This window comes from Urocitellus parryii, chromosome 7 (assembly GCF_045843805.1).
Source record: "Urocitellus parryii isolate mUroPar1 chromosome 7, mUroPar1.hap1, whole genome shotgun sequence".
NCBI classification, from domain to species: domain Eukaryota; kingdom Metazoa; phylum Chordata; class Mammalia; order Rodentia; family Sciuridae; genus Urocitellus; species Urocitellus parryii.
In genome coordinates, this window is record NC_135537.1 from 90696537 (window position 1) to 90710147 (window position 13611).

The 13611-nt window shown below is 33.0% G+C and overlaps 1 protein-coding gene across 1 annotated transcript in view; it reads right to left on the minus strand.

The window, feature by feature from the left end:
• Positions 1-13611, minus strand: part of LOC113178273 (protein-tyrosine kinase 2-beta-like) — a 102503-nt gene that overhangs the window by 52746 nt on the left and 36146 nt on the right. The gene's annotated exons all lie outside the window — the stretch shown is intronic.

Below are 13611 nucleotides of genomic sequence, written 5' to 3' on the forward strand. Positions count from 1 at the left end.
TACTTAATATTAACAGAAGTTGCATAATTAAGACTACTCTCCTTTTGTTGCTTATTTCACAATCTTTTAAATTTTCTCACAATAAAGAGACCCTCAAGCCAATTTTTCTGATTTCAGTCATTGAAAAAATAAGACATTTCTTTCAAATCCATTATTAGTGAAGAATGTTTTGAAGGAAAATGTTTCCCACAGAACCTAATGCAATTTCTCATTGTTTTTCAAAGTTAGAAAGAACTAATGCCTGGATTTGATATTTTTTTCAGACTAGCAAACAATACTGATAGGATTCATACATAGATTTTTCTGACATAAGCAGAAAAGTCTGCTAACATTCACAACATTCCTACCACTCTTCTTTCAATCAAAAAGATGGCTGAGAATTAGCAGTTATTTGTTGTCAGTACAAATACACATTTAAACATTTATTTTTTGGCTAAAATTTTAAATAGTCAAATTTTATTCCACTTCCAGGGCTCAAATTAAAAAAACGAAAATTAAAATGGGCAACAAGGCCCATATGCCAAAGTTATTTTTAACCAGTAATTGTAACCTATTGCTAGTAATTATTTACATATATCTGCTTGTTTTATGAAATAAGCACTGGTAAGTTATATAGGAGAAAATTTGCAAGAATGGTACTTGCTAATGGGTTATCTTAAAGCTTCTGGAATAAATAAGCATTTAGAAAACATCAGCTCTTAAGCTTTTTTTTTTTAATCTGTAATTTGAGTTAACAAAACATTTTCTAATATTACTTTTCCACTGTTATATTCTGGAGAGTCTAGTTACATGTAACAAGGGTGATTTATTAAAAAAAAAAACTAAGTCACATGTAATGGAATGCTATATATTTGCTTTTAATATGATATGGAAACAGTTTAAAGCAGACAAAAAAAATCTTTCAAATCAAAGTACTGTAAATAAAGTTCATTTTATGTACCCCCAGCAGAAAACTGTAAAAACATCACAATCAAAAGATTACCCACTCTCCTCACCAGGCAAAAAAAATCATCACAATTGTTTTATTGCTGAGCTTAACATTTCCCTAGGATGTAATTAGAAGTTGCAAAGCACTTAAAGCTTCAGCAGTAACTGTTGAAAGTGACATAGTACAAAGCTAAAGCCCTAAAGGTTTCAGACTGCCCACCCATCATTCACCACTTCTCACCCCACTAATATGTAAAAGCTCCTGTTAATTTTTTTTCTTTTTTTCCTTTTGAAGTTTTTTTTTCTTTAAAAATTTATTTGCTGACTGTTTTTCTTGGTTGGTTAGAAATATTAATGCTAGTTTCAACAATAAATGAATTAATTAAATATTTTAATAGACAGAAGGAAGAAATATGTCAAGCAAATATAAGGGAAAATTACTTAGGACACTTTTTTGGTTTTAAAAGGGAATGTGACAATTTGCTATCTTGAAGTGCTGCGTTATTGCTGTTTGTTTGTTTTATCAAAATCTCAAATTTTGAGAATCACTGAAATCTAGACATGGTCTGAATGGAAAAATATGGTGGAAAAAAAGCAAAAACAGAATAATGAAGGAAATTTAGCAAATATATAGTTCCACAGCATCATCTTTTCCATTTTGAAAATAAGTCTTTACAGGTGTGTTTCCTATCTTGATTTCTGCTCAACAATGTTTATCATGTTCTGAATTCAACAGTAATTGATGTGTGCTGAAGGCTCGTTTATTTTTTACTAAATGTCATTAATACACTTTTGTCCTCTTAAATTTGAAAGAGCTGCTACCCATAGGAGGTGCTAAATCTTCATAGAATTCTGGATTCTGTGTTTAATGTCTGTCTATCAAGGGGACAAGGGAACAATGTGCTTTAATGCACATATTTTCTCTAACCATGTGTAAGAAGCTACAACTTTAATTTTGTTAATAAAACTTACGATTGAGTAAAAATAAACACTGATTTTTAGTGACATTTGAAGCACTGTATTTAGTTTTGCTTGAAGTACCATAGCTCCTAATGCTGCTTTGTTTCTATAGAGTTATATTTTTAAATATTTGTGAATTAGAGGAACTCATTTACTGAAAGAGTAGCAGAAGAGGCCAAATGGGATGTTAAAAACAAAGCAAAATTGGAAAAGAAAACATTCCTTAATTTTAAATTGGTTTATAATTCATTTGCTGATTATATTTTAAAAATTGATAATCTTTTAAACATTTATTTGAAAGGAAAGCAACAATTGCAACTTTATCAGTGAATTTTTCACTAATATATAAGAAAATATGAACTTCAAAATCATCACTACATTCTTGAATTTTCAAAATTACAATGTTTTGTCACTTTACCTTGTGTTTTTATTGTTATATTATTGAGAATTGATTATTTTTCTTTTAGAATTTCTTGAAGAACAACAGTTGAATTTCCATAAAGGTGATTAGTATGTTTCGAAAAAAAGTTAAAAATTATTTTCATGTGGAAAATATTGGAACCCTGGTGTCCTGCCCTAACCCTAGGGCAACAGTTAGTTTTCTGTGTTTCTGGTAGTCTCTTTCCCTATCTGTTGAATTCCACAAGCCCACGCACAGACTTTGAGCAAAGCTCCTGTTAGAGCTGTTCTGACAGGGGTGTCGATGTCCTGGAAGCCCATGAGCATGGGGATAGTAACGCCATCTGTGCGCAGGGGCCAGTGATGGGAGCATGGAGCCAAGTACAGGGAGGGGCTCCGAGGATGAACCACCTCTATCCTGCTGTAAAGGCAGAGCCAGAGGAGAGCGCCTGGGCCAGCTTGCCTGACCTCCTGAACTCAGGTATGAACTCAGCAGGTCTTCACTCCACCATGATGTGCCTGCTGCAGGAAAACTGAGTTTTTACAGATTCTTGCACTTTCCTAGTTTTCTTTTGGCTCCCGGCCGCTGGCACTCCTGTTGCCGTGTTTGCTGTGGGCATTTGAATCTTGGAAGATCAGGGGAGCTGCTGGACATGGTGAAGGCATTCATGCTTTTCAGAGCGGGAGCCCGCTGTTCGGGGAGAGACACCAAGGTTTGGGAAGGCCATGCTTCACCCAGCAGGTCAGGGTCATCACTTTTCCCCACAGAGGCTGAGAGAGCCTGTGAGCCAGGGGAACATGCAAATGGACATGCCTTTTAAACATTTCTGGTGAAGGGATTTAGATTTCTAATCCTTTCTCCTCAGTCCTTCAAGTGGAAATGTGAAGTCTGGGATGTAGAGTGCGTTCAGATACTGAGAATCCTTATGTCCAGGCTTCCTGTGAGATCCTGCCAGGACCCAAATCACTAAGGATAAGTTATAAGATAACTACCTGCCCTCAGTTTCCTATACAAGCTAATTTTAAAGATCCTTCATTGCAAGAGTGCAAATATAATTATATGGACATTTTTTCTTGTAGAAAACAATGTACATAGCCAGTGATGAACATATCAGGCATTTAAATATAATTCATAAAATGCTACTTCTTTTAGTTACCCTTGTTTTTGTATATTACCTTTTTGCTCATAGAGATTAGGAGTGCTAACTAAGTACTATTTTTTGTATTTTTAACACTGTAAATGTAATAATAAATTAAATAATTTCTGTAAACTTAAATTATGAATTGTGATTCATAGTTTCTTAGATTTTTTTACATAAAAACTAATGACTAATAATTGTTAAGTGTGGGTGAGACTAAGATTTAGTGACAGATAAACCAAATTGTCACCCCAAAAGCATAATCATAAGCAAAAGTTATCCCTTTCCTGTTGATGGAATGCATAGCTTATCCATAGCTACCTACTATAACTATAGTTCTCTTTGTTTCCATCCCACAGGCAGCATTTTTTCATTTGGTTCTTTTGTTTCAAAGCTGCTAGTGTCAAGTTCCATTCTGAACCACTAATCTGTAGAGAGATAAATATTAGAATTTGATACTATGAATTTAGACTAATAAAATGATAATTTTGTCTGCTTCAACCCACTCTGGTGATATTTTGCAATGTTGGTTGTCATAACTGTGTGTGGGATATATAGTGGGTTTATGCCAGAAGCATTCTACCATTCATCTGACCACCTCCTAACAAAAAAAAGTTGTAAAAGCTCAATGCTGCTGATGTTGAGAAATTGTATAAATCTCTCCTATCACTTCATTTATTACTTCCCTTCTTTCCTCTGCTGTCCTTTCCACTCTGCTCACATCACTCTTTCTTCCTGTGTTATGTCTCTATAACAGGGACAACATATCTGAGATTAAAATTAGAAAAGATTTATTTTGGCCTAGTATTTTGGTGTGGGTCAGTCCATGATTGCTTGGCCCATTGCTTTGGGTCTGTGGTGGCACAGTACATCATGATGGGGAGTGCATAGTGGCTGGGAAGCAGAGAGTGAGAGAGAAGGAGTGGAAGAAGGGGTTGGGATGCCAATAAAACTTTTAAGGGCATGCTACAATGAACAGACTTTCTTCCACTAGGCTTTTTTCCAGCACCTCCCAATAAGGCCACAGGCTGGCAACCAACCTTTAGTACATGAACCTTTGGTGGACATTCAATATCAAAACCATTATTCTGTTGTGTTCTGCTCTGCTCTACTCTCCTCCTCTTCTTTTTCCCCCAAATCTTCTCTTCCTGTGTTCTCTTTCTATTTTTAATCTGTCTTTCTCTTGGCTGTCTCTCTCCTTTCCTCTTTATACTTTCTGCTTTCCCCAATGGAGGTGGTAGTTTTAAGTGGCAAATTCCTGAACTGGAACAAAAGGTTTTGTTTTGCTGCTTTTAGTTTGTTGTATAGCTGGGATAATTTGGTTCATTAATTGCACAGAAAATAATTCTTGAAACTAGTGACAATAACTTTAAATATTTTTGGTTGGCATTGATCTAGAGCTTTTGTGTTTTTTAAACTATGAAATTTTTCTTATAAAATTAATTTAATTTGGGCATTATACAGTCCTGCATTGTAACAGGTTTGCTAGAATAAATTTTGTTTATTTTTATGTATATACAATTAGCTGTCTTAGAGTTACTTGACTATATATTTCAATGACCCTTTTAACGTTAGTTTTCATATGCCATTGTCATATAACCCCCGTAAAATACATAGCAATACATTATCTTCATTATTTGATTTAATAAGGAAACAGACATAGGTCAAAGGACTTTCCATATTGTTGGGGCAAGTTAGTGATGAGGAAGACTAAGATTTGGAGGTAGGTATTAATGCCTGGGATCCTTTTAAAGTCACCAATTATTTTAATCCCATTTAATCTTCCTAAAAACCCTTGAATTGAGTAATTGTTCCCACTTTATAGATAAGAAAGTTGATTTAGAGATATTACACTCTATATTCAAGATCACCAAACTCATAATGTAATTTAAAAATATTTTGTTTCAGTTGTAGGACACAATAACTTTATTTTATTTTTATGTTGTGCTGAGGATTGAACCCAGGGCCCCCCACATGTCCTCAGTGAATGCTCTATGCAAGCCACAACCTCAGCCACTCATAATGTAATTTTTACTGTTTGCATTGAGCTGTGTTGCTTCTTAAATTATAATTCTTCAAAAAACAAAATTGTCAAATTTTGTATAAATTCACGAAATCTATGATTACATGACTAAATATTTCGTTTGACACGTAGGTTAATTTGCCACTTGAATTGGTTGGTAAATTGAATGTTTGTAATACTGCTCAAAGTTGAACCTCTGAAAGTTCACTGAGTTTTTTTTATCATAAGGTAGCTCTTTTTGCTATTTAGAATATATTTTTTGAGACCACTTAATCAAAAAATAGTCCAAGTGGTAGCTCTCAGCTGTTTTTTGAGCATAGTTAAGGCAGGTGTCCAGCATGGTGGGATTTATGTTGCCATTCTGATACAGATAGGTTTATGCAAGGTTAAGCCTCCCATTTATCTCATTTTCTAACTTGATCATATAGACAAGTGAAATAAATTGGGTAGTCATTGTTTACATCATGTTTGAGGCTGTTTCTTTCCATTGTAACCTAAACCTCAAACTTACTTGACTTAACAACAGAGTAAATTATAGTAATACAGTTTTTATTTTCTTTGTGAAACATTTGGAGTTTATTCTATGCTAAATGAGCATGTCATTTTTGTGAGGTGATAGGAACTGGTGATAGTTATTTTATTTCCTAATTGGGGAATTTAGGAGTTTGTTACTTTGCCAATTAAATCCAAGATAGGATTTTGAATTTGGATTGTCAGGTTTTACAGAAACAAGCTGGATAATCATATTACTAGGTTAAAAAATATATAAATTTAAATAGTTAAGCTGTATTTAAAAGATTTTTGATATTATTCAATTCTTTGTATAAATTTTAGTGGTTGAATATTAAAATATTTTATATAGTACATTCATTGGCTGGATTTGGACCGTTGATAATATGATATTGTGGATTTTGGAGGAAGGGAGAGAAGGAGTCTGACTTTTGCTAGTGTGCATGTATGTTGGACATGAAAAAATGCACTTTTTTATAAATGATGAAGATTCCAAACTTGACATTATGTTGCATTATTGTAACAAATATTTGTATTACTTCAGTGAGGAAAAATACTAATATCTAAATACTCATTTATTAGAATAATGAGTGAGGAGATCACCATTAAATATTGCTGAAATAAAGCTGAATTGCATACTTTCTAAGCAACAGAGAACTCTGCTTTTTGAGATCACTGTTCTCCCAGAAGGTGAAAAATGTTCTTATGTGGAGTTTGAAAAAGCATGGAGTTTTAAGTTTGGGTGATTTTCAAAAGTTAGACAATTTAAGGATTGGTTAACTTTAAGCTTGAAATTTTAGAGACTGACTGACTTTGAGGACATTACTAAATTCAGGAAGTTGGTCATTGGTTGATTTTCTTCACTGAATAAAAAGTCTACCTTCAAGATTGATTGGTCATGGCAAATTTAAAACTACAATTGTAGTTGAGTTTTTTCCATCTTGGGGCAAGAGCAGAAGAATAATCTTTTTCTTTCTTGAAGTTGAATAGGTACTCTTTATTCTCTACATTTATGTTACACATATTCATGTTAGCTATTGTGATAATAGAGTTCTGGTTTTACTTTTGAACTTTCAAAAAAAAGGTAACAAATTATTATCTACCAAAATCAGGATTATTTCATATTTGGGACTCAGGCTGCTTCAAGAATCATTTATATAGTGAAATGGATTTTTTGTTTTTGGTAGAAGTATTGTAAAAATTATGGTGAAGATTGTGTTACTTTTAGTTAGGTCTATTATTCTGGTTGATCATGTATTTGCCAAGATTAACCTTCACAGATGATGAATTATGGAACTGAAAGTTTTTGTTTTTTATTAGAGATATATGTAAAATAGAATATTTTTGGAAGGAAAGTTAACTAGCAATTATTCCTGTTAACATTTTAGAAGGTTTGATGATTATATCATGTCTTTTATTTGATAAGATATGCTGAGTCATTTTAGGATCTTTGAATCACACTACAACAATTATTATATCATAGCACTATGTATATAAATTCATTCAGTTGTTTAATATTTATAATATATTTATTTTTCAGAATTAAATAAAATGTTACCATTTATGACTGCTGGAATTTTAATAAAACATTTTTTAAAATTGATATATTGTAATTTCATTTAATTTTTTTTCCTGTATAGATTTAAGATAAAGTGGGGCACTTATTATCTTGGAAGGAAGGGAAGCCAAAGAGAGTTTTTCATATAATTTCTTTGTTATATTCAAATTTTATTTTAAAGTACTATATTTACATATGTAATAATTTCAGAATAATTTTTAAAATAGTGGGCATTTATTTTATATAAAGCCTGTACTTTTTTTCTTAACCTCAGTTTTTGTGTCATACCTTGTGACTTCCAGATAGGTATTATTTAGTAATGAAGCTATAATTGTGATTTTGATAAAATTATTTTACATGAAATCTCTTGAAAAAAATGTAAATTCTCTTATTTTTGTTTACCAGCCAAATTTATTAACCTATGAGGATCACCAATTACATTAATCTTAACCCAACATTAAAATTGATATATACAAAACAGCTATTGTTTTTCGGTATTCAGGGGTTTTATTCTTAAGAGTTAAACTTCACAAAATTATACTTAATTAGCACCTGTATTTTATAAGGAAAAAATTGTTGTTGTCCCAAATGTGGTTATTTGTTTATTTCTGTGATATTTATGATATAAAGTAATGGATTTCAAATGTGTCTCTTTGCATATCCAGTGACTAGTTGAGCATTTATTGCCTAGTTAACTGATTTTAAAAAGGATCATAGGTGAGGTGGTAGGCTGTCTTTTTTAATTAATTGGAAAAAAATCGAGCATTGTACACTTTTCAATAAAAGCTTTGTTTTCTAGTCTTTGCTAATAGGTAAAATGTCATCTTCTGTTTAATTTGCATTCTTTCATTGCTGGTAAAGCTGAACTTCTCTTTATTCGCTTGTTAGCTGTGTGGATTTTACCTACACTTGCCAAATTTATGAAATAAAAATACCTCTATTTTTATATTTTTGCTATTATAAATGTGAATTTCAGATAAATAACAAATATTATTTTTAAAGGTGTCATGCAATATAGGGGATCTACTTATGCTTGAACAAAATTCAGTGTCTATCTGAATTTCAAATTTAATTGGGCATATTGAATTTTCTTGTAATGCTCATTTTTTTAATATATTCATTTTTAGTTTTCCATGGAACTTTATTTTATTTACTTATGTGTGTTGCTGATAATTGAACCCAGTGCCTTACACATAAGCTCTACCAATAAGCTACAGGCCCAGCCCATGGAAAAATCATTCTACTTTCTGGTGTTTATCAAATTGTCAGTTATATTTCCTGTTTTTGTAAGAGTACTTTGCATAAACTGAATATTAGTCCTTTGTCTTTTTTAGATGGTTCAAAGAAATGCTTCTGGTGTTTTATGTCTTTTAACTTCATATTGTCCTTTGTTGAAAAAACAAGTCCATAATTTCAACAGAGTCAGTTTAATCAAAATTTCCCCATGATGCTTAGCCTTTTATTTTATTTAAAAATTTTCATCATTTACAGTTGCAAATATATTATTCTATCTTTTATTTGTCTTATAGCATATATATATATATATATATATATATATATATTTATTTATTTATATTTAATCTATTTGGTTCTATTTCATGGGAAGAGAATTGGTAGCTCCACATTTAAAATGGCTACATTTATGATGGTTTGATTCAAGGATTTTTTTTTATCTTGAAAGCAATATATATTCAGTAGGACAGTATTTCAGATTTTGAATTTAATCTTTTGTTACACTAGTTATATGCAGCATAATATTTGTTTGTAAAAGAAATTAGATCCAGTGGTTAGCTATCACTGAGCTACATTTCCAACTCTTTTTTTATTTTGAGACAGGCTCTTGCAAAACTACACAATTTGACCTGCAACTTACAGTCCTCCTGCCTCAGCTTTGTAAGGAGCTGAGATTACAGGCAAGTGCCATCATGCTTGCAGGATCTTCTTTTTTCATGCTGAACAATAGCAGGGAACTGAAGATCCCAGATCATAAATCCACCATGAAGATAAATGACTGGTACTCTAAATTGTTTCATGCTGCTAAGCTGTGATGTTTGGTAGGACAGGTATAATAAACATATACCTGAATTTTATTTTATATTATAATTGTTTTGAGATGTAACCAATTTAAGTTGAGGGCGATTTTTATTAGGGATGAGGTTAGAGAGAGAATGGGAGGAACAGAATTGGGAAGACTTGTAAGCCATGGTGAGGACTTTGTTTTTTACATGAAGTGAATAGGAGGATTTTCAACAGAGGTGTCATAATCCGAAAAATGTTTTTAAAAAGAAGCTTTCTGATGACTATTGAGGAAGGATTGTATGAGGGTATGGCTAATTCTAATTAGAGACAGCTAATACTTCTCCATTATCCACTTCCTCCTCCTTTATTTCTAGAATGAGATGCCCTGTGGCAGCATGGCTATCGGTTAGACAATCAGATTATATCATCTTCTAATGTTAGTATTGGCGGTGTGGTTAGGTTTAGGCCAGTTATATATGAAGAGCAGTGAAATATGCAACTTCTGAATTGTCTTTGTAAAGGTCCTTGTCCTTGATTTTTTTGTGTCCGTCTTCTTTTCCCTTCCACTGACTGTAATGGCAACTGCCTTGAACTTATGTGGAATTCCTGTCATGAGGGTACCAGCTCCAGAAAACCTTGTGGAGAAAACCAGTATTGCTTGCTCTCCCAGCAGCCACCTGTGTAGCTCCATGTTGTTTCATGAAAAAGAATACATTTTTTTTTCTTCTTTGAGCCAATGTATTTTGGTATCACTTCATTAAAAATATTTAACCATTATTCTATAAAATACCAAAATTGAGTACCTGATGTGGGGTATTTTATAATAATAAAGTTAAAATGCATGATACATGCTAAATCATTGGATGAAATACTTTATAAAAGCATTATAAGCTAAAAAAAATTCAGTGACTCTCAATTATACAGTGGTACAATATTTGGTGAAAATGCCACCTCTGATAATATTTATATGGCATCAATTTCTCTATCCTATCTATACCTCCAGGGAAGTAGTTAGAATCAGATTGCTAATATAGTGAATATTGCTTGTTTCTTTAGCAGTTACTACAAGAGGGCATCAAAGAACAAGCAAGTTAGTTTGTATTTAGAGTTCAAAGTGTGTCTATAGTTTATAACTATTGGATATTCTTTTTCTCCATTGTTTGTGGTCTGAACTGTCAGGTGGAGCGTTGAGGTGGTTGGAAAAAATTGATCCTGTGTGCCAAACAGTGATGATTAAACTACTCATTCTCAAAAACCTCCTGCTAGGGGGAGGGGAGGGGGGATAGTAGGGGATAGGAAAGGTAGCAGAATACAACAGTTACTAATAGGGCATTATGTAAAACTGTGGATGTGTAACCGATGTGATTCTGCAATCTGCATTTGGGGTAAAAATTGGGAGTTGATAACCCACTTCAATCTAATGTATGAAATATGATATGTCAAGAGCTTTGTAATGTTGTGAACAACCAATACAAAAAATGTAAACACTAAAAAGAAAAAAAAAGCCTCCTGCTAGATTTTCTTGGCTCAACTCTGGAAGCTAGCCCAGGCAAGAATCAAATTAAGTATTTGCTTTTTTACCTGAACCCGTCAGTTGAATTAAATAAAAGCTACAGTTTGAAATATAGTCTTAATTCCCTATAAAATAAATGCTTATTTTTTTAACCATGATATGTTAGCTGTGGCTCTCTTCTATGTCCTCTGTCACACCCAAGATTTAAGCTGAAGAAATATTGCCATGTGTGTGTGTGGGGGGGCAGATTGCCATTTTTGTGACAGAGGAAAAAAGAAATGGCAGAACCAGCTTCTTGGAAGTGACATTACATTTGTTTATATTTTACTGGCCAAAGCAAAGCAAGTAAATGACTGAGTCTGAAATCACTCAGGTAATCAGGATCATCTCAAGTCGTTGATGTCATTGGGGTGAAAAATCCTCTTGGTATGAATCAGATGACTTCAAGGAACTTAGTTGTAAATCAAGAGAGAGAGGGTTAGATCTTCCACTGGTGTCAGAAAAAAAAAAGAGTTGACAAGTTTAATATCCATGACAAACAAAATATTTAGTTGTGATTACTTTCTTGTGGCACTGACAGAAAACAAATATATTTGGTTTTGGAGAGTATTTTGTTGTCCAAAATCAAAAAAGTTTGACTTGCAAAAACCTGTGGTGTTTTGATGTTGCTTGACACTTAAGTAGTTGAGTAACTCTTACTCCCAAATATACACCAGCAGGAAGTATACAATTAGATCTTTGCTTCCCTGTTGAAGCACATTCTCTTCTGTGTCCACTTCATATATGGACAGAAAAAATATTGGAAAAGAAAAAATCTTCCAGAGGCCAAGATAGGGCTCCCACCATCAAATGGATAAAAAAATTTCTTTCAGGGAACAGAACTTTAATTTAATCAAAAAACATTTTATTTTGGAGCATGGGTTCTTTGCAGTTCTTTTCCAACAGAATTTCATTATTGATAAAATAGGTGTTTGGAATTCTTTTCAGAATAAACAATTGTATTTGACCATTGTATATTAGGCATGATGGTGATAATATATAGCAAAGATTAGTTATCTGTTAGTTATAGGTCACTGATAGGGAAGAAGCCACATGATACCTGTTGAAGTGGGTTGTCATCATCCAGAGCTCCTAGACTTTGAACAAATTCCAGTAATTGAATGGAACTTTCAATTAACTCTTGAGAAAGGAGATGTCTTTTGTATACTGGGAAGAAGACATACTTGCAACTCTGATATTTAGCTAGGTATATAGTCTCTATATAAAAAGGAACTATATCTCAGGTTTCTTATTGCTAGATAAAGTCACTAAACCAGTTTCTAAGTTTGGGCAGTGAGGTGAGAGTGAAGGTGATGTGTGATGCTACTCTTAAAACACATTTGTATTACAAAAGCTGTTTGTCTGTCATACTCTTTTACCCATCCACTTTCCTACCCATGAAGTGTTGGTGAGCTAGGGACAAGAGAAGTGCCACAAGAAAAGCTATAAAGAGCCCACTGGATGACCTGGCATTGGATGACCTTGCAGAGATGAGCTGGCTACCTCCCCTGAACCATTTGCATGCCCCTGTACTCTCTGTAAAGGTAAATTTACTATCTATCTATCTATCTATTTATTTATTTTTAGTCATTGTATTTTTGGTCTTGTTTTATAGCATTTTAGCCTATATTTTAATGAATACAGATGGCAGTGCTCTAAGTAATAAATACACATAGCAAGTTAGATTTGGAATTATTTTTATGTTTTTTTTAGTTGAATTTTTTTTTTTTTTTTTTTTTTTTTACTTTTCTTTTGGAGATGGGTGTTGGGGATATGCCAGGAATTGAATTCCTTGACATTTGACCTCTGAGCCACATCCTCAGCCCTATTTTCGTATTTTATTTAGAGACAGGGTCTCACCGAGTTGCTTAGTGTATCACTTTTGCTGAGGCTGGCTTTGTACGTGCAATCCTACTGCTTTATTCTCCTGAGATGCTGGGATTACAGGTGTGCATCACTATGCCTGGCAATGTATTAAGCATGATTAAAGATTTATATCCCAAATACATGAAGAGTTTTCTGAAACTTAATTATGTAAAAATATTAAAGTCCAGGGTTGGGGTCTTGACTCAGCGGTAGAGCATACACCTTGCATGTATGAGACCCTGGGTTAGATCATCTGCACCACATTAGAAAAAAATAAATATCTGAATTAAAGATATTGTGTCTGACTATAAATAAAAATTTAAAAGTTCAATGCATAAGTGAGTAGAGTATTTTAGTAGTTAACAAGTAGTACAGTAAAATGTGGGAATGTTCCCATAATTTTTCCCATAACTGGGAAATCAAATAAATGCATTTTAAATCAACCTTGAGTTACCACTTCCATTCTCTCAAAGTACTTAAAATTAATTCCATGTTCTTGAGTTTTAAAGGAAAGGAGCCCATTCATACTTGTTTGTCATGCTTTATCTATTTTTAATCACTGCTTTTCTTTAAATATTTTGTGAGATTTCAGACTCTTGTACCTCATAAGTATTTACCCATTACCTCCTGGTCTCCTGTCAGATCTTCGCACTTTCAG